General features: G+C 42.2%; 1 protein-coding gene across 1 annotated transcript in view; it reads right to left on the bottom strand.

The window, feature by feature from the left end:
* The window catches only part of SNX18 (sorting nexin 18), a 136420-nt gene that overhangs the window by 28680 nt on the left and 85176 nt on the right, over positions 1 to 22564 (bottom strand). The gene's annotated exons all lie outside the window — the stretch shown is intronic.

The raw sequence follows: 22564 nt of genomic DNA, 5'->3' as shown, positions 1-22564 counted from the left end.
TGGAGACTGAGACCCAGAAAGGCAATGATGCTTTTCTAACTTCACATAGCAAATAAGTGACTGAATCAGGGTTAGATCCAGGTCTCTTTACTGTTAGGGCTTATGATGAATAACCTGGCCTGGAAATCAATATCCATTGCAACCTCCTTCCAATATGCCTTCCTACTGCAAAAACTGGAAAACCTAAACACTAACCCAAACACCCTTGCAGCTAGAGTTCTGGATATGATTTGATTCAGGCAATCAGATTGCTGACTTGAGATCTGGAAATTGGAAGTGATAGAGAGAATGGGCTGTTTGCAACTTGTGCTGCTTCTGTTGGCAAAGGTGGCTGCAGAAGAGTTGCATTGTCCCATGGCCGAGGTAGCAGAGGTACCCATGCTCTGGTCACCAGCATGGTAAGAGCCAAGAGGCAGGGCCTGCTGCTCTTTTCCAGTGATAACCTTAGCACTTCCTCTTCCTGGATAGGATTTATTAAGATGCCCAATCATAGATTTGCTCCTCTTCCTGACAGCTTTCAATCTAAACACAAGCCCTGTTTCCTTTGCCTTCCCCACGTCAGCTAACACAAGCCCAAGTCCTCCAACTCCTTTGGAACCCCCTCTTACTGCTGCATGGTCTGTTTCCCTGCAACAAGTCATAAACACAACAGATGTGTTCCTGCTGATCTTTAGCTGAAAAGCATTGACATGCATAATTTGGTTTGAACACCTCATGCTGTTCTAGTGGTATGGACTATTTATACTGGTTACTTGCTATGAATAAGTACTTTCTATGAATAAATGAATGACTTGATGTAGAATTAGTATTCCTTTTCTGCTTTTTCCTCCCTTGTGCCTCCTTATGAAAGCCAAAAAATGCCATGGTAACAGTTTTATGTCACCAAAAGCCCAGAAATTATATGTATCAAATGATAAAAAGAAAATCATGAAAGAAAGAATAGACAGTAAGTATACAAGGCAATTGAACATTAGAGATAAGCAATTATATAGTGAATTGGATGATAATACAATTTCTTGAATGCCCATAACATGCCAGACACTTGTGACAGTAATTTATTATCATTGACAACACAGCTATACTACAAAGTAGGAATTTTTTAAATTTCCATTCCATAAATGAGGAAAACTAAGGCCCTGGAGCCTAATGACCTGCTTGGTACAGTGCTCCCACCTACCAAGTAGTGCTGGTATTCAAACTTGGGCTGCTAAAGATCATGTGTTTCCGGGGCTTCCCGGGTGACGCAGTGGTTGAGAATCCGCCTGCCAATGCAGGGGACACGGGTTCGAGCTCTGGTCTGGGAAGATCCCATATGCCAGGCAGTGGCCGGGCCTGTGCGCCACAACTACTGAGCCTACGCGTCTGGAGCCTGTGCTCCCGCAACAAGAGAGGCCACGACAGAGAGAGGCCCGCGCACTGTGATGAAGAGTAGCCCCCGCTCGCCACAACTAGTGAAAGCCCTCACACAGAAACGAAGACCCAACACAGCCAAAAGTAAAAATAAATTAATTAATTAATAAAGATCATGTGTTTCCACAACAGAAATAGAGATAATGTGGACATTGCTGAATGAAAACAAAAGACCATTCTTTTCTAAGTATTAGGTCTTTGGCTTTGGTGTTATTTGTCAGAATAGAAAACATCTATTAAATTATTTGAATGTGTTTTAAGAATCCCTGATTGAGTGCCCATCTCCTATCTATGGCTGAAAGCCTCACCATAGAGTTAATGATTTTTCACCTTCGTCTTGGGAAAAATAAAAAATCTATAAACTGAGAACAGTTACACCAAAAATTGCATGCATCTTTCCTAAAAGATAAATTTCACATGAAGTGGAAGATAATGTACCCACTAAAGAAAAGCGAGTGATTTACTAGATGGAGGAAATTCCCTTAATACATATAATGTTGAGTCCATGATTGAATGTTGTTACTACCAATCATTTCTGCCTTAGGAGAGGTTATAAAAGAGGTTAGGTACTTCTGACTCTTTGACATAGTCACCCGGTTGTGAGTAAAAGCCTCTGTAACAAACCCCTCAAATCTGAAAGAGGAGGAGAATATCCAGGTCAGCTCAGATATTTGGGAGAAAAAGATTTTTACAGGCAGAACAAGGAAACCAGCACAATTAATATTTGAACTTTGCATTTTTATGTTGAGAGAGAAGCATGATTATCTTTTGACTGACTCTTGTTATCCTGAGACAACAGGACTTGTTCAAGGAGCTACTGGCAATTCAGTGTGACTGGAGGGAAAGGAGAATGTGTGGAATTGTGATGTATTACTTTGGTTGTAAGTGACAGAAATCCACTTGCTCTGGCTTAGACAAAAAGGGGGGTTTTATTGGTGATAAAATCAATAAAAGGGTAGCAACAAACTAAGATGCCAAGAAAGCAGGGATGCTAATGAACTTCAGGAACAACTGAACTAGCACCTGGAACATAGTAACATTCAATAAATATTTACTGAATGAAAGAATAAACTAGAAATTGGAATAATGCTAAGACTCTGCCTGACATCTTCTAGCCTGGGAGAAAATATGGCCATTGACAGATAACGAGGCTTCCATCTTACGGTTTCCGCTATCAGAGAGAACTAATATCAAGCTATCTTGGTTTCACGTGGAAAAATTCCAGAAAAGCGTTCTGATTGGGCTGTCTGGAGTCAGATGCCTGCTTCCAGATTGATTAGCTGTGGTCAGCGTGGCAAGGTCACATAAGAATAACAAAGTACCCACAATTGTCATGTGAATTCGGGTGGAAGGTGGGAAAGGAGGAGGTGTGTACCTTAGGGTGATGTAATCTGCCTGCGAAGAGGCATGCCATTAGATATATCTCTTAGGAAACTCATAACTGTGTCTGTATTATTTTGGTAAGGCTGCCATGACAAAGTGCTGCAGACTGGGTGGCTTACACATGAGAAATTTATTTCCGGAGGCCAAAAGTCCAACACCAGGGTGTCGGCAGGGTTGGTTTCTTCTGACGCCTCTCTCCTTGGCTGCCTCTTGTCTTCACGTGTTTTTCCCTCTGAGCATATGTCCCAATCTCCTCTTCCTCTAAGGACACCAGTTATACTGAATTAGAGTCCACCCTAATGGTCTCATTTTAACTTAGTTACTTTCTAAAAGACCTTGTCTCCAAATACAGTCACATTTTGAGACACTTGGAGGTTAGGACTTCAACATATAAATTTAAAGGGCACACAACTCAGCCCATAATAATTTCTAATAAGAATATTTTTGAGGCTGTTCATTACATAGTATTTTCTTTCTGATCTGGGTATCAGAAAAATTGTGTGGCTTATTTTTAGATTATTGTCATTTGGTTTACCAGATGGTCATGTTTTCTCTTTCTTCATAGCTTTTCTGATGCTTGTTGACTGATAAGTGACCCATTTGGAGGACTTCACGGTATCAATTTCTTTTTAGTCCTAATTTCCACAAAACATATGTTTTATGTTCTTAACTGTGTTTCCTTTTCTCTTTCTCACCTATTTATAATTTGTGTTATCTTGTTATATGATGTGAGTCTCTGTATACTCTGAGTGTATCCATAATTGTATTCCATATGTTTGATAGATAAATAAGCTCTTACTTCATCAGCTGTATTTATATAAGTAGAACATCATCAAGGAAAAGCAGAGGAAGCTTACATGCTAATAATAAATGTCCTTTGTAATAAATCATCTCAAATCCTCAAATCTTTTTTTTGGAAAGAAGCAGAGCCTATAAAGGAATATATAAATTGGGTAAAAGCAAGATGTGTCACAAAACATTTTTTTAATCCAACGGTAATTAGGCAAATCAATGCTTAAATTAGCACAAACTCGTGAAAATAAGCATCCTTAAACTGATTTTTCCATTTATTTGCCCAGAGGCAGACACACTATAGAAGGAGTTGGGTTGTTGCCAGACCTAAAGCATTTTTCTGAGCTCTGTCAACTTCTATTAATGGGCAGTGACGCCATTCTGGCCCTGAGCCAGCCAGCTCACGCACTTAGATTTGTTCAACAGGCTGGCTGGAGGCAAGCACTGCATCAGAAATGTGGACCACACACACCACTGATTCAAAACAAACACCTCCAAAGAGAACTGACTTCCTGTGACGCCAGCAGAGAGCAAATGGCCTGTGCCTAGGTACCCTAGTGCTGAGGAGGGGTGAACAGCCAGCAGCCCCTCCCCAGGTCTCCACATGGCCTCTGAGTCACAGAACGCCCTGTGCTGTGAACAGCCAACATAGACATTGACCCAAACAGCCTGGGTGACTTTAGTTCCATTTCATTTAATTAATGTGGTGAACTCACAAATGTATTTTTAAAGGTACATTGCCCCTTTCTGAATTGTCTGCTTCCCCACTGTCCTAAAGTCCATTCAGTGGTTTTTCCCAGCATTAATTCCATAGTGACATGTGCCCAAAATGCTCCTAGGGTAGCAAAGGTATCAGTGCCCCTAAGCTGCCATGGGCCTGTGTGCTAGACATCCACTTCCCGTTAGAGCATGAGAGAAAGGGAGAAAGGAGGGAGAAAGGGATGAAGTGAACACGATGTGACACAGGCTTATTAGACCTGAAAAACTTACATGTAAGGGATGAGGTGGAGCGTTACATCCCTAAGTCCACAAAGATTTTTAAATGCAGAGTAAAATATACCTCCAATAGGCTCATGGAACAGAAAAGGGACATTAGGGAAAAACCGAGAAAATCTGAATAAAATATGGACTGTATAGTTAATAATGTATCAATGTTGGTTCGTTAATTATCACAAATGTAATTACTAGTGTAAAATGTTAATGATAGGGGAAACTGGGTATTCAGATTTTAAAGAAATCTAAATTCTTTAGATTTAAAACTTTCAAAATAAAAAGTTTATGTAAAAAAATATATTTTAGGGAATTCCCTGACAGTCCAGTGGTCAGGACTCTGTGCTCTCAGTGCCAGGGGCCTGAGTTCAATCCCTGGTCGGGGAGGTAAGATCCCACAAGCCATGCAGTGCAGCCAAAAAATAAAATAAAATAAAAATTAAAAATATATTATATATATATAATTATGTAATATTTTATACACTACATATGTAGTATATTTAATCTTCAATAGATTTGTTTCAAAATAATCTATAATCTGAGGGACAAGGGGATATTGGCGGCAGTATAAAGGAAATAAGATTGGCTATAACTTAATAATTGCTGGAATTGGGTGATGATACAAGGATGGGTATATTATATTATCCCTTCTACTCTACTTTCATATACGCTTAAAATCCTCCATAATAAAAAATTCAAAAATATATACACTCATGACTGGTTTGCAGGGCAGAAATAGAGACACAGATGTAGAGAACAAACGTATGGACACCAAGCGGGGGAAGTAGGGGGGGAGGGGGGGCTGGGTGGGATGAACTGGGAGATTGGGATTGACATGTATACACTAGTATGTATAAAATGGATAACTAATAAGAGCCTGCTGTATAAAAAATAAATAAAATTCTAAAACTCAAAAAAATATATACACTCATTAAATTGAGAACTTAGAAGAAGAATTATAAAGTATATAAACTGTAGTCCTGGCCTCTTTTTTACTCTGTGAGTGTACACATAACTTGCAGTTGAAGGGTAGCATGTTTTATTAGTGCTAAAGAGTGTGGTCTTCCCATGATGTAGGGTAAGTCAATGGTATTGACGTGTGTCACAGCATGTGCTTCAGAGGCTTTCCTTTCAGGGGGATGCATTATGTCAGGCTGACCCACCAACCCACTGCCCCCTACGAGCAATGGCAGACACTGCCTTCTCCAGACTGGGTCAGAGCCAACGGAGCCATAGTTTTGGAAGGATATTTTCCTCTGTGTGATGATAGAGTAGGCAGCTCAAGTTCTGGGTCTGATCTGGGTAAAAATTCTTCAGTCATCTGTGACATGAAGTGGGGACTGATAAGCTCCTCTGCACTTTGCCTGCCACACCTCCCACTGCTGCCAAAACAGTACCATAAACAGACGGTAGCCATTGGTAAGACAGCACCCAGCATTCTTCCTCTGAGAGTACCCCCATTAAGCACCTCTTCCCCCTGCATCCCTCTTAAGTGAAAAGTACCGGCAACCATCCAGGATCCCAGACAAGACGCTCTGGAGCCATTCATCCTTAACACCCAAATCTCTTCATCTTCTAGAATCCCACCAATCCCCAGATTCTACCACCTTCTGCCGATCCTACCACCTTCTCTTCTCTCAAATCTATTCTCACCTCTTCAGCCCTGTTGCCTGTTGAAAGTTCAAACACTTTCCATCACCTGGACTATTTCATGGTCTCCTACTGCTGTTTTCAACACCTGCAACCCATTCTGATGCTGCCATGAAGATGAGTAATGTGATCGTCTCACTTGTTTTCTGGGAATCCCCTCAATGTTGCCCTACAACCTTCAGAATGAAGGATTTGCTTCTTAGTTTGGAACACAGGGTCGATTACAACCAGGCCTCTGCCTACCTCTCCTTCCTTTTATGCCCCATCCCAAGTTCAACTGCTTGTAGTACCAGGACTGTGCCAGGTGGTGTCATATCTATTTACCTTTGCTCCACGGTCCCCTCCTCCTGGCATGCTCTGTTTATACCTGTCCTCTCAGCAGACACCTCCATATCTTTCAAGACTGAGCTCAAGCACCACCCCTGAAGAAAACTGTCCTGATCAGGACCTGCTGCAGAGGTGAGCGTGGCGTCAACGCGGCCCATACTCCACTCACCAAATCCCATGTTCTGGGGTAGAGAATACCTGATCCCAGAGGATGTGGCTCTGATTTACAAAAAAGTACTGTATGTACTAGCTGCAACCCTCCTGCATAAGTGGAATCTACTACTCCCTTTTTTGCATTCCCACTATACTCCCTACATACCAGCTGTCACTTACTGGACTTGTAGTTTAGTGGAGAGAGGTGAGACAGAGATTTGAATCCTTGGCCCACTTAGGGCAATGCCATCGCTTTTCTGACTTGTAACTGCTGCACGTAGCACAGAGCCTGGCCCATATTAGGCCCTTAATAAATGATTATTGAGTAAATGAAGCCATAAATAATGCACTAGTTCAGAGCACTGTATTGTTTTATATTTTATGAGCATATTTATTTAAGGTACAATTTGCAAACAAGCAATGTGTTAGAACATTAGAATTTCACATCTGACAAAGCATGACCTGGTTCAGTGAGCCATGTTGGTAAATCTCCAGCTCGTGACTAATGATCTCAAGATCCTCGTTAGAGGCATCCTCGGGAAGAGGCAGAGGCCACGGCTTCGAACCACCAGTCCCCAGCTCACTTTCAGAAAGGCAGCACAGCCGGGAGGACTCGTAACAGGAGGCCTGTTGAAAACGAGCTGTGGTTTCACCCTGTGTTTGGATTTCTGTGCAGGGAAGGGCACTTCCTCTTGCATTTGTTAGAGCCAAATAACACATTCTGGGTAGAAAGGACTGCGGGTTTAAACCTAGTGCTGGACATAGGAAAAGGTGGCACCGTCCTAGAACTGGCTGAATACGTAGCTTGGAACAAGAACTTGTGTGGCAGACAACCAAGGATTGGGGATTGCTTTTGCTACACCATTTTCTGCTGGGATTGCAATATGAGGGAGGCCTTGTTGACTTGTGTATAGTCTGTTATGCTTAGCAATACCCTCTAGTTAGCACTGGTTGAATACTTGCTAACTTGTGAATTCTTCAGAAGAGAGGAGAATATAAAAATATCCCAAGGCTCTCCTGTCTTCCCCTCGTTGCAGTTAACTTAGGGCAGTGAGAAGCAGTGAGCTGTGGACCCAGGCACTGTCTAGAGAAGTAGACAGACCATGAGTGTGAGGCAAGCTGAGTCCTTGTCTGTTTCACTTCCATGATGGTATTCACCAACAAGGCTATTTTAGTCTATTTTAAGGAAGAAGAAAATCAGACCCTAGAAAACCATTTCAGAAAAGCAGCTGGAAAAAAGAAAAAAAAAAAAAGGATTAAAGTCACATCTCTTGGAGAGAGAAATAAAAATTTGGGTTTTGTTAGAAACAACGTTCCCTTTCCCAATACTGTCAAATCCATAAAAATTGGGAGAAAAAAAATCTTTCTGGGTTTTTGCAAGCACAGGGCATTTATTCTCCCTCCCATTTCTTAATTTGGCATTTTGTTTCTTCAAGTACCAAATCCAGTAAATGTTCTTTAAATGGAAAGAAAAAAAGCATTAATGAATGCCAGAAAACAGTTTCCCAGCTAGCCAGCCAAACCACAAATATCCAAAAATGTGATTTCATTTTAAATAATATAATGAACTGAAGAATATCAAATAGAAATATAAAGAAAAGGGGAAAATGTATTCTAAATATCTGTTAAAAGGATTTCCAACTTCAGATTATACAGAAATACAGATGAAGAGAAATAGCTAATCAACAATGGAAATCAAAACCCAGTGTTGACAAAATTGAGATGATATCAGTGGTCAATGAACTCTGAAACCTCATATGGGCTTAATCCATCACCTACTCTGAGTTTCTTGAAATGCACTCACTATTCAGTGTCTGCATTTTCCTCAACTGTAAAATGGAGTCAAGGAGTCCATATTATGAACCAACCGAGAAACTAAAGGTGGCATACGTTGAAGACATTAGTGTTGGAATCTGTGTTTTCTAAACATCAACTCTTCCTCTGGGGAGGCTGGTAGGCTGCCTTAAGTCCAAAGAGGATGGCCTCTGCATCCCTGAAGCTGGGAGAAGAAGCAAGATCATCCATAACTACTTGGGTGACTTCTCTTCCAAGAAGTTTTCTCTAATATGCTCCATAGCCCAGGAGGGAAGGCTCAGACTCCTAGTCTGTTTTCCCCAAACACCTGGGCATATCTCTCTTGTTGCATGTAAACAGTTATTGTAATGCAATGCTTACGTGTATCTGTTGTTAGATATCTCTGGTGCCAAACGTAGTGGCTGGAACATGAATTAACTAATTTACACAAAAGCTTCATTTCTTTGTATGCAAAGAATTCAAGTCTCTTTAGTTGTTCTACCCTATGACTATGTAATTCTAACTATGCTTTAGTACTAGCAAGTAGGATGCATTATTCTTATATCTCTTATAAACAGAGAAACTGGAGTACATATACCAACTCCATCTGGATTGGTGTTTCTCCAACTTCAGTGTGTGTGCAAAGCATGTGGGGATTTTGTTAAATGCAGATTCTGATTGAGTTGGACTGGGGAGGGGCCTGAGATCCTGCCTTTCTAACAAGCTCCCAGGTGATGCCAAAGCTCTTGGCCCACAAGGTAACAGTGAGTGAGTTGAGCCAGATGGGATTTACTGTTCTCTCCTGCAAGTTAAGTCCAGAGATGAGCAGCTCGCGCTGCTTTGGAGGTTCTGCTATGTTATCAGGGACCCAAGTTCCTTCTATCTCCTTTACTATCCCCTATATGCTTTACAACCTCAAGGTCTCCTCTTGTCCTAAGATGGCAGCTGCCACTCTGGCCATCACATTAATACTATAACCAGGAGAGAAGAGGAAGCACCAAGGACAAACAGGTGTATGGCTGGGTCAGTCCTACTATTGGAGTTTTCAGGAAGAGCTCCAATCAATAACCTTCACTGTGTAGGAAAAACTCACTTCTCCCTTGTTTCTCCTTCACTCCTACACTACTACCACAATCACAACACTTCTGACACCAGACGTGTGATGTTTTCTCCCCCACACCAAGCAATTCTGTGATACCAGCTGGGCGTCCTACAATTTAACTTGGTTCCGACACTGTCTACCTGGAGATAGCATCAGAATTCAGAGGCCAAGGGCTCAGTCCTACAAGACTGCTCACCCCCTGACTCCCCCAATTCAGACCCCAATCACAAGTCCAGGTTGTCACCTGTGCTTCTGATCTACTGACTATAAATTGGACGTTCCCGTGACCCCCTCCTCAGGTTCAGTTAATTTTCTAGAATGGCTCACACAATTTACTTACTAGACTATGAGTTTATTACAAAGGATATTACTCAGAAATGGCCAGATGGAAGAGATACATGGGCAAGGTGTAGGGAAAGGGACTTGGAGCTCACATGCCTTCCCTGATCGCACGTCTCTCCTAGTACCTCCTAGGGCTCACCACACCAGAAGCTTTCCAAACCCCTATCTTTGGGGTTTTCATGGAGGCTTCATTACATAGGCATGATTGATTAAATCATTGGTTATCGGTGATGGATTCAACCTCCCAACCCCTGTCCCCTCCCCTGAGGTCAGGGGTGGGACTGAAAGTTCCAACCCTCTAATCACAGGGTTGGTTCCCCTGCAAACAGCCCCCAACCTTAGGTGTGGTCCAAAAGTCACCTCATTCACATAAACTCAGGTGTGGTTGAAGGGGGCTTCTAATGAATATCAAGACACCTTTATCACTCTTATCACTTAGGAAATTTCAAGGGTTTTAGGAGCTCTGTGGCAGAAATGGGGATGAAAACCAAGTATATATTTCTTAATATAAATTACAACGTCACATTCACCTACATGTCAATGGCCTAGACAGCGTAGCCGCCTGTGTAGAGGAAAGATCGAAAATGTGGTTTATCAGCTACGTACAGCTGAGAACACCGAACTGAGGCTCTCTTAGTAAGGAAGGAGGGGAAGTGGATGCCGGGCAGACAGCAGCAGCCTCTACTAAAGTCACCCATAGCTTTAACCTCTGCTGTTACCCTGTTCAGGTACGCGTGAAAAGTCAGCTCTCTTTGTGGCAAGTTCTGCCTTATATGCTCCCTGACTTCACTTCTTGACGGAAGCCATCATCGTGCTTGGCTCTAAAACTTGAAGAAAGTTGGGGGGAATCAGCTCTTCATACTTCTGCTGCTTCACCTTTGGAATAACATTAATATTCAATGTTTCATTTGGTTCGGGCTTTTTTTACATTGGTTCTCGGGTGCTAGGGAAGCACTGTTACTGTGACATCAGCCGAGATGCTGGCTCAAGGATACTGTCAGGCCCTCCAGCTATTGTCCCTGAGGTTATGGCTTATAAATCAAGGAGTGAATCCAAAGGGGATGTGCTGTCTTCCCTACTCAGTGCCAATTCAGTTCATTCCTTGAGTAGAGTCACCCAAGGAGAAGAAATGCCAGGCCATTGATTTTCGCCTGAGCAATCACATTCTTTTCCTGACTCTTTGCCCAGGACCTCCAGGGAGAAGGCAGGGGCCAAGAAGCAATATACATTCCTGGGCTTCCCTGGTGGCGCAGTGGTTGAGAGTCCGCCTGCCGATGCAGGGGACACGGGCTCGTGCCCCGGTCCGGGAAGATCCCACATGCCGCGGAGCGGCTGGGCCCGTGAGCCATGGCCGCTGAGCCTGCGCATCCGGAGCCTGTGCTCCGCAACGGGAGAGGCCACAACAGTGAGAGGCCCGCGCACCGCAAAAAAAAACAAAAACAAAAACAAAAAACAAAAAAATATATACATTCCTGAAAGGGAGGTTTCTTGTGTGAATAAAATGATGGCACCTGTTGATGGCTCAAGGCAACAATAGAGGACACAGGTGGGCTGCTCTCCGAGATGCCTATCTCAAGGAGTTAACTCCTCCAAAATTTCAGTCTTGGGATAGTGAATAGCTATAGTGTGTTCATCTATTACTACTAGTGTTACTAGGACTTCATTCCTTAAAAATAATTTATGCAAATTAACCAAAAGTAGCTTTTATTTATAAATGTAATATGATCTATCTGTATTAGTTCCACCGTCAGATTTGGGTGGGGGATGGGAGAGGGGAAGAGAGTAGTCCATGAATCTATGTATGTGTCAAGCATTGTTATAAATCAAATGTTTTTCATATATACTTATTACTATTTTTCAAGTGCTATAGATGTAGTTTTGATTAATAAAATGCAAATTTATTTTTAAATGTGACTGAATTTTTAATTGAGAAAATATATTATGGCAAAAAGCAATGACTGGATACTAAACATACAACAACCATTATGTGACAATATGCCAAACTTTGAATATTAAACAGACATCCTTATACTTGGACATGTTGGGACCCTCTATTCTGTACTATCAGGGAATAACATCTCTACACATTATAGGGATTTTTTTTTTTTTTTGTATTGAGTTGGATCTAAAAGTTGGTCTTTCTGTCCCATTCATCTCAAAGAATGTGGAGTAGATTGGTGGACTCTAGTAAAGGTATCTACAGTTGAGAAAAAAAAGGTTTAAAGTTTGGAAAGTCATAGAAGTTGATACCTGATTCCTTTTGGCCCATGGGCCTGAATTTCACAAAGGATTTGCAGAGAAGCATACTTCATACATTCATAAACTAGTTATTGAGTGCGTACCACTTACAAGGCATTGTTCTAGATGCCTAGAATACAGCAGGGAATAAAAGAGACAAAAATGCCTACATTCCTGGAGGATAAAGTCTTTTTTATGACTTGGTAGGTGAGAAAAAATGCTAACCAAGCACTCTTCATATGATGTTTCCCAGCTAAATCACCTCTCCAGCTTTGGCAGTAAGGTGAAGACTTTAGGACCAGAAAATGTTTACACATGACTGAAGGATTCTGCAAACCCATTGCTAAATCTTGGCGTGCGATAGCCTGCTGTCATCTTATTCATTTATCCCTCAAAAAATAATAAAACTAACTCTGAACACCTAGAATCACTGCAAATCTCATCACCCCCCTCCAGAATGGCATTAGACACCATCAGATGAAATATTCATTTCTGAAGACAACACTAATTTTTTAAAAAATTTCACCTTTATTCTCAGAAACTTGCTACAGACATTTTACTTTGAAAAATATCCCATAGGGTCTTGTGAGGAAGTCCATGAGAGCCTTTCAGAGTGAGCAGTGACTTGGGGCAACTACCCTACATTCTACCCCATGGGGACTCCTGGCAGGAGTTCCAAGAGGTATTTTGGGATGATAGAGGATCCAGAGAGCTGGTTCTTGAATGGAAGAAAGGAAAGAAAAAGAAAGAAAGAGAGAGAGAGAGAGAGAGAGAGAGAGAAAGAAAGAAAGAAAGAAAGAAAGAAAGAAAGAAAGAAAGGAAGGAAGGAAGGAAGGAAGGAAGGAAGGAAGGAAGAAAGTAAGAAAGAAAGAGAGAGAGAGAAAGAAAGAAAGGGAGGAAGAAAGAAAGAAAGAAAGACTTGAGGCTCAGGGACAAATACATGACCAGCCCATTAATTAACATCAGTATCAGTCATCAACCATAGAAGGAAGAATGACAAACATTTCATAGAAAATATGTTTGTTGCCCACTAGCTTCTCCCATACTTAAAGACATTCCTTTTTTATTTTTATTTAAAAAAAATTTTTTAACATCTTTATTGGAGTATAATTGTTCTACAATGGTGTGTTAGTTTCTGCTTTATAACAAAGTGAATCAGCTATACATATACATATATCCCCATATCTCATCCCTCTTGCATCTCCCTCCCACCCTCCCTATCCCACCCCTAGGTGGTCACAAAGCCTGGGGCTGATCTCCCTGTGCTATGTGGCTGCTTCCCACTAGCTATTTTACATTTGGTAGTGTATATATGTTTTAAAGACATTCTTCATCCCCACCCTGAAGTCCCTGCCTTATTGCCAAAGAATGTAGATGTAAGTGCCCTGTTCCTTTCTTCTTCCCCACTTCATTCAACAAGTGCTGAACAGGCCAGGCCTTGGGCTAGGCCTGGGGATACAGGAGCCCAAAACAAAGGATGGGTCTTCCCTCAGAGAATTTTCATTCCCTGCTGTCTCTTCAGGGGTGACCCTCCTGGGATGTCCCCAGTTCCAGCCCTGCCTATCACTCCCCTTCCCCCCACCTCCCCTGCCCCCCACCCCGCCCTTGCATCTAGAGAGCTCCCCTTTACTTTCTGTGCTGAGGTTTCAGACATGATTTCATTCAGGGAAAAAAAAAGTTCTGCTTTTTAAATAATATTATTGAGGGACTTCCCTGGTGGTGCAGTAGTTAAGAATCCATCTGCCAATGCAGGGGGCACAGGTTCAAGCCCTGGTCCGGGAAGATCCCACATGCCATGGAGCAACTAAGCCCATGCGCCACAACAATTGAACCTGAGCTCTAGAGCCTGCGAGCCACAACTACTGAGCCCACATGCACAACTACTGAAGCCCATGCGCCTAGAGCCCATGCTCTGCAACAAGAGGAGCCACCGCAATGAGAAGCCTGAGCACCGCTACGGAGAGTAGTCCCTGCTCGCCACAACTAGAGAAAGCCCCCACGCAGCAACAAAGACCCAACACAGCCAAAACTTAAAATAAATAAATAAAAATTTAAAAGACTGTAAAAAAAAAAAAAGATCAAGTGAAATGTCTTTTAAAAAAATATGTTATTGAAAGCCTCTGGTCTTTTTTATAACCCTTGGATTTGAGGGATATATATATACACACATAATGTTTTCATAGATAGTATAATATATAAATAATAGTATTATTAATATATTATATATAATATATAAATAATAGTATTATTAATATATTATATATAATATTATATAATATATAAATAATATTGTATGTAATATATAATAATAGTGTTATTTATAATAATATATCAGGACATAACAGTAATTCCGAGCCAAAGTGGACACTGTACAGGCCACACCTGTGGAAGGACACACCTGCACTGCCCTGGCCTGACACTGGTGAGGAGCAAGGTGGTGTTGAACCCCTGAATGAAGTCTCATGACAAGAAGCAGAGTGGTGGATGTACACTGGGCTCTGGAACTGCTTTTTATTTTTGCCTGATTTTTTTTTAATCAACCTGATTTGAATGGACAGATTTCCAGGTTTTAATTACACATCCCCACCCCACCCCTGGAGGGCTTTGGGAGAACCCTCTCTTGGGTTGCCACCACAAGTTCCGTTCTGTCATTATGATAGTCAAGGAGAAGCTGGGAGACTTTATGAATCTTTTTTAAAGTCCATCCAGATGGTTTCCTGCTGGGAGGTACTTTTGCCGTGTCTGGACTGTTCTGGGCAATCCAGGACCTCCTAGAGGGCCAGTACCTAAGATAGGACACCTTATTTCTACTGACAGTGGTGATCCTTCTTCTCCCAAGGCTGCGTCTTATAACTCAAAGAGGTGTTTGAAGTTGGGCTTCTCTTACCTTCTCATTCTGCTGGGGTACATATTGGACACCATATTGAATTTAGATACTGACAACTGAGGCTCATAATCACCATATTCCCGGTTTCATTCACTTTTTTTTTCCCCTCCCCTCATCCACTTTTAAAAACATATTTCCAATTGGATTCCCTACAGAACTATGACAAAGGAGCACCACCTCCATCAGCCACAGGAAGTGACAACTCCCTTAGTCCCCAGCCTGGCCACAGCCCATCCTCACTCATGGCCCAACGTCATTTTGCCCTTGCATAACCTCATTGGTCAGCCTCATCACTAGATTCCAAGAGGCCCCTCCAGAATGCCTGAAGACCACTTTTTTTCTGGGAGTGACTAAACAGAGCTTAATCAGGCCCAGATGAGCTTTGTTTCTTGGAGGGGGCTTGTCCCAGTGGATCCCAGGATAAGCCCCAGGCTATAGGGCCCAAGTTTAAATCGTGGGTATACAACTTACTTTGAGTAAGTGTGAAATATCTTTGGTCCCTGTATTCTTATCTACAAAATAAAGATTAAAAGTAGTCCTTACTTCCAAGGGTTGCTTGAGGGTTTGAATGAGTGAGTGTGCTATATATTTAAGCTATACCTGACATATAACAAGTCATCAATAAATATTAGATATTGCTGTCTTGGCCAGTGCTGGTATTGACATTGGCTTTGCCAAACTCATTCATCCATCTGCTTATTTAAAATGTATTTAGGGAATCCCCTGGTCCCGGCACTTCCACTGCAGGGGGCCCCGGGTTCGATCCCTGGTTGGGCAACTAAAATCCCACAAGCTGCATCGCACGGCCAAAAAACAAAACCAAAAAAATGTATTTATTGAGCACCTATGATAAGCCAACTGTTATGATCAGCCAAAAATTAAGGACAGCCATTTTACATAAATTATAAATACATATACAGATTCTAAAGTGTTAGTTTTTCTGAAGGTTTTTTTAACATGATAAGGCCTGCAAAAAACCTGGAGTTTTAAAATGCTCACCTCTCAGTTTCCTGGTTTAAAAGTTTTATTTCCTTGGTTAGGAAAGCCTCTGGTAGCCAACCCACCATGACTTCTGAGAGCAAATTTTCACTGTCAGCCTCAAGAGGACCGAGTTAGGAAATTCATGGCAGGACTTTTAAAATTTTGTTTCCAAATTAGATTTTCCAAAATGTAGACATGATTTTTGTCCACATTTATATTCCCCTCTGTTGAGATGAGTACCATCTAAAATGAGACGTATAAAAATAAAAGGTAAAAAGATATTTAAAAAACAGACATTATATCTGGACAGATTTACTGCTCTGGCAGCTGGTCTGGGGGGAGGAGGGAGTCCCCACTCCTGGCCTTCAAGGGACTCTCACGATTATGAAGTCAGGACCTAGAGGGATGTGACGGGGTTCAAATCCCAGCTTCTGCCATTCTTCCCAGATGACCTTAGGCAAGTTGCTGACTCTATGCTCCTGTTTTCCTGAGCTATACAGGTGGGAAATAAAAATACCTACCCTGCAAGATGGTTATGAGTCTGAAATGAAGTAATATATCTATCTAAAGCATCAGTAAATGTGTAATAAATATTAGCTGTCAATGCCAGCCACTGATCAATAATTCTTCCCCATGAGCCAGTCTTGTAGATACAGATTTCCTCCTAAAAGGAAATCTTTACTTTTTTAAAAAGATTACCAGGTAATGTCAACTGTCCTATCCTGACCCTCACTCTACCCCTGCTTATGTCCTCATTTGTCATTTTTGTTGAAACCTGGGGCCTAGTATGTGCTGTTTGTACGATAGTTTTCATCTCCCCTTCCTCCATTCCCTATCCCTGAACCTAGCCCACCTCCCCCTACCCCACTCATTCCTCCTTGCTGGTGTCAACCAGAAAAATCTAAATGTATTAGGAAACTTCTTTCGGTAAATTATCTGAAAACCCACTCTTCTGAACCACAGAGGCATTTGATTAAAGTGGGTTTCTTACCAAACCAAACTTGGGTCTGCTTGCCCACTTGCAGTAAAATCAATCTACTGACCCCAGGTTGTGGTGAAGGAAAGGGCAGTGTATATTGCAGGGCGCCAGGCAAGGGGTCCAGACAACTAGTGTTTAAAAGACCCAAACTCCCTGAAGGCTTTCAGGGAAAGATTTTTAAAGACAGGGTGAGGGAGGGAGGTTGTGGAATGTGTGGTCAGCTCGTGGACACTCTTCTGATTGGTTGGTGGTGAGGTAATCGGGAGTCAGCATCATCAGTCTTCTGGTTCCAACCAGTCTGGGGTCTACGTGCTTGTGGACAGCACACAGTTAACTTCTTCTACCTGGTGGGGGCAGAGGGTGAGGTTCAGTATCTATCAGACAGCTCAAAGGACATGACTCAGAATATTCTCTATAGCCCTCGAGGAGGAATGAAAGGTCCTTGACTTTGTTTAATGGCTAAACTATTATTATTTTGTATTCTGACTGTTTTCCTTTCTTTCTGCATTTTCTCACTTCTCTGTTTAAATATATTCTTTGACTAAAGATTTTCTACAGACAAAAGGCAGACGGAGGAGGGCCTGGGGGCAGGTCAGTTGTGGGAAGGCACCATAGGGTCCTGCTCAGTTACAAATTCTGATATCAAACATTTTATTCATGATGAATTCATAAGAAAATTATAAAGAGATTCCTCTCTGATAGTTCTGCCTTTGTATTCCATTTCCAGGCTCAAAAGTCTCAGATTTCTTCTCTCAGTCCTCGTACATTTAAGCACTCTCTATGGTGTTTCTTCTCCACAGATGTTCTGCTCATATTCTTGGTGTTTTCCAGATTGGACAAATAAAGTTCATTTATTAATTGCCCCATGTCAGCTGCTCCACAGTGAATTCCACTTGCATCTATCAGTGAGTAGATTTAATCAAGTTGTATATTTGGACATTGCCTTTCATTAATCCATCTTAAACTCTATATTTAAGGTAAAAAATAATGCATTTGGGGCTTCCCTGGTGGCGCAGTGGTTGAGAGTCCGCCTGCCGATGCAGGGGACACGGGTTCGTGCCCCAGTCCGGGAAGATCCCACATGCCGCGGAGCGGCTAGGCCCGTGAGCCATGGCCGCTGAGCCTGCGCGTCCAGAGCCTGTGCTCCGCAACGGGAGAGGCCACAACAGTGAGAGGCCCGTGTACCGCAAAATAAATAAATAAATAAAAAATAATGCATTTGGTGACATCCTCACCATCTGATTTGAGGACACATGTGCAGGTGACACAGTGGTTAGGAACACAGTCTGGCTGGGTCTGAAGCATAGCCCCAACACGCATTGCAAAGTAATATTAGGCAAACTGTTTAACCTCTTTGTGCCTCAGTGTGTTGTGAGGATTAAGTGAGTTAATATACGCAAATATATTACACATTATATATAACAAATACATTACACATGTTTATCACATGTGTCAGGTATTCTCTCAAGTGAGATACATATATATGCCATCATTTTTGTCAATTTAAAATTGTCTGTTTAGTGCACTGTTTAAATGGACACTTCACTTAAGTAATAATAAACTGTTGTTTTATCTTTTCTGTCTTTATTTTTTCCGTAACCCTAAGAACAGGGATTGTGGTTGGGAACAGAGGCAGGTTTGGGATGAGCAGCAGAGTAGAGATGGGGAAAGGTGCGGGGTTTGAGGTATGAATGATGCACATGTTTATTTGGTAGTTTTGTCAAAGTGCTACTAGGAGAGAAAATGAGACATGAGTTGATCTTTCTGTCGTGCACATTACTCAGAATTTTTTCCCTGAAAGTTTAATTATTTGATTTTTTCCCCAGGCTAAAATGTCCCAGAGTCAAAACGGCTGCACCAAGAAGACCTCATCAAAATGTCACATGCCCCATTCTTTAACAGGCGAGTGTGAAGTTGAAATGGGTAGATTCAGAAACCCACATCCTAGTGCAGGCCCACGTGTGAGTGTACATGCTGGTGCAAAAGGCTGGGAGCAGAGCATGCCCCAGACTGGGCCATCAGCAAAAGCTCCAAGACCTAGAAAGTCTAAACACAGGCTTCCCTTAGACCAGCTTATTTTATGAATGAGTCAATAATTTTTTTAATATTCCTAAACGGCGTGTATTTATAAAATGGGTTAAAATGTATCGTATGTCTTTCAGAATTGCAGTGCATTTTATTCCAGTCTGAAGTTTGATTCCCTTTTTTCATCCCAATGTTTGCAGGTTTTACGTGTGTAATTCTGAGTGAAGTTGCTGAGTGAAGTAGGTGCTCAGAAATGGTTTTACCCTCTGGGACTGTGGCCTAAATTGTTTACAGGCTCCAATCTACTAAAAACAAACAAACAAAGGGAAACAAATACCTCCATGAGAAAGAGCCCTGAGGCTCTGCCTCTCCTTGAGCCTCAGTTCTATGCCAAGGCCATCCTCTCAGAAGTCCTAATTTGCAGGAAAAAGCCAGGTCTTGGATTTCTTCCTCCACACCACCCTCTACACCCAGCAGAACCTGATTTAATGACAGCTTCCTGAGGAAGTTCAAACAGCTAGAATAGACATCTTCTGATTGGAGGAAGTGTGTTCATGTGTACTTGGAGGAGGAACAGGGAGACCCTTATGTTCATTTCACTTCCCCCCTTGGCTTCTAAGGGCCTCCAAAGAACCCCACAAGTCACTGAGTATTGAAAACCACTCTCCTAAATACTGCCTGCTTTTTGCACAGGACTGTTGTCAGGATCAAAATGAGATTCTGCCATGAAAGCAAAGAAAAAAGGATTCGAAGGACTAACAGATTCTTCCTTTGTTCATAGTTCTTTGTACAATTACAGGCAAGTAAACCAACAATAAAATGCCTATCTCAGACAAGACTAATAGCTGCGTGAAGGCAAAGTATATGCCTTTCCTCTGCACCTTTGTACCAGGTAAAGCCTTAGTAAATATTTGTTGACTCTAAAAGAACATAGCATACTATCCCAGCACATGTAGTAAAATGTACTTTCAAGCCCAAGGGAAGGTCTCAGTGATTAAGCTGGAAGGTATTCCAAAGGATCATCTGTAAAACGCAAAATGCATACTAAAGCCAACATTTGTTGAGTGTTTCTACCAGGCAGGTGAGATTCTAAGTTCTTTACATGCTTGTAACACCTGGGAGGAATATCTAATTATTATATTCCCTTTTAGATGAGAAAATTGAGACATAGAGATGTTAAGTAACTTGCCCAAAGTCATACAGCTAATGGGTGTCAGAGTTTGGTTTCAAACAGGGAGGTCTTTAATCAAAGCCTAGTTTCTCAACCACTAAACCTCAGCAAAATAAAAGCAGATGCTGGTCACTGGCTCCTGGAGCCCATTTCCCTTGATGGGGGTCCTCTGTTCAACCCAGACAAAACCGGAAGAATTCTTGGTTCCAACTGCATTCAACCAGTCAACTCTACCCTTTTGAAAATGCAAAAACAGAAGCTCAGATGTATAAATTGTCTTGCAACAATTTGTCAGGCAACTAGCTGAGGTAGGCTGGTACCACTGCAGTCACTGAACTATTTAGTATCTAAAGTATCACAGGGTCTCAGCTTCAGGATCTAGATATGTTTGGGGAAGTGAATGAATGTCTTGAATTTCATTTAGGTCTTCTGGAAGCCACCATCACTGCTTGGCATACAAAACGCAAGCTTCACGGTCCTTCTGTTTGTAACTAGAGGCAGGATTTTTACTTATCTAGGGCAAAGGACTCACATGGGGCATGTGTTAAACTTTGCAAATTTCCCAAATTACCTCAGATTCAAGTTCACCAGGCCTGAAGTTTTTAGCTTTTTTAGCTAGCAAACCAAGTGATTCCAGTATCAGAAAGACACTGCCCTGAATTTGGAAGGGATACTTCTTATTTGCCTAAGGCTTGGCTAAATAGAAAGAACTTGTGTGTTTTCTTTTTAAAGAAATCAGGACAAGTCTCCTTATTCCTCCCTGGCCTGAAGCAGCACACAGCTCAGCTCCCCCTGTGACTCAGTCCCCTTCTCCATCGTTTGGCTGGGCTCCTGGGAAAGGCCACACCACTGAGAGGGAGCCCCACAGCATCCTGCGTCCAGCCCTCATTCATCCTACACACGTGCCAGGTTTGAATGCATCCCAGACAAGCTGGGATTCAGTTTGCAAGGCCCGGTTTCCATCCCCTGCTGGTGCCAACAGCTCACTGTAGTCATAACCCTTCAGAGGAAGCCACTTATCTGCTACACTTCCTTTGTTCTTCAAGGCTCTATCTTGGCATCTCCGCCAAGGACATGTTTTGGCTGGATCCACTACCCTGGCCTCTGCATGTCTCTGGGAAGCTGAGCTAAGAGAAACATGACCCAGGAGGTAGAAGGAGAGGGGCGGGGGGGTTGTCTGCTTGAATGCAGGACCCTACAAGGGAAATGTGCTCCAGGGACCAGGTGCTCATTGGACCAGTGACCAGCATCTTTCCAAGATTACTGTGAGCCTCCCTCAACCTTTTCAGAGACTGGACTGCTGGCCAGAGCAAGGACATGCCAGCCTTCTCGGGATCTCTGGTTAACTTCTCCCTGTGCAACAGGAAAGAGGTAGGAGTGAGGGGTCTTCTTGTCTCTGTTAAAGAGGGTCAATGTACAGTGCAGTCTGTGCTGACTCTGTTTGGGTTCTGCAGTGGGAGCTGAAACTTACAGGCCACAGCCTTCATTGACAATGAATAGCTATGGTGACTATGGCTGCTCCCCCAAGTGCTTGTACAGCATAATCAATCATGTGTGACTCTGCAGATGTCCATCTACTCAGGAAAGTCCTGCACATCATTTTAAGTCCGGTTTCAATCTCTCTCCTCTCAGATACCTCCTCTGACCCCTAGAGGTTCCTTCAGCTAGCAGTGATGATCACATGGCTTGTTCAGATATTTTATATGTGGTGGTACCTTCCCAATATCTTCTAGAGAAGAGAAGGAGTGTCTTTTTCACCTTTCCATTCACCACGGCATCCAAAATTGAGCCTTACATGCAGTAGGTACTCAATAAAAGTTACATTAATAACAGCCTTGTGTAGAGGAGAAGAGACTCAGTCACATGGACTATAATACTCAGCATTTATTTACTGGCAGAGAGACAAGTGAAAAAGGAATTGGTCGGATTGTTTAATTTGGAGCCCTTCTAAACATATACTAAGTGAAACATCCACTGAAACAATAACCTGGTTTAATGATAATGAACTTTGACTCCGTGATAACCGATTACCCTTAAAACCATCCTGGATTTGTTTCCCTACAGAAGAGCTGGAGACTGAGCACAGTTCCGTGAAACATTCCTTAGAGAGATTTCTCAGCACTAAATAAACGAGTGGCTTCTTAAAGTTGCAAAAGAAGTCCAGCTGTTAGTTTTGGCTGGGGACAAGCACTTGGCTGGGGACAAGCACTGAGCTGGCTCCAATCGGAGATGGCAGGAAAAGGTAAACATGGCTGTATGATGTCACTGAAATGGCCTTATTTTCATCAGAAGCTAAATTCAAATACCCTCAGGGAGATGGGTTGTTTTGTTTTGTTTTGA

This window comes from Monodon monoceros, unplaced genomic scaffold, assembly GCF_005190385.1.
Source record: "Monodon monoceros isolate NGI ecotype Baffin Bay Population unplaced genomic scaffold, NGI_Narwhal_1 Super_Scaffold_12, whole genome shotgun sequence".
Lineage (NCBI taxonomy): Eukaryota > Metazoa > Chordata > Mammalia > Artiodactyla > Monodontidae > Monodon > Monodon monoceros.
Note: the sequence above shows the minus strand (reverse complement) of the source record. Positions and strands in the feature narration are given on the sequence as shown.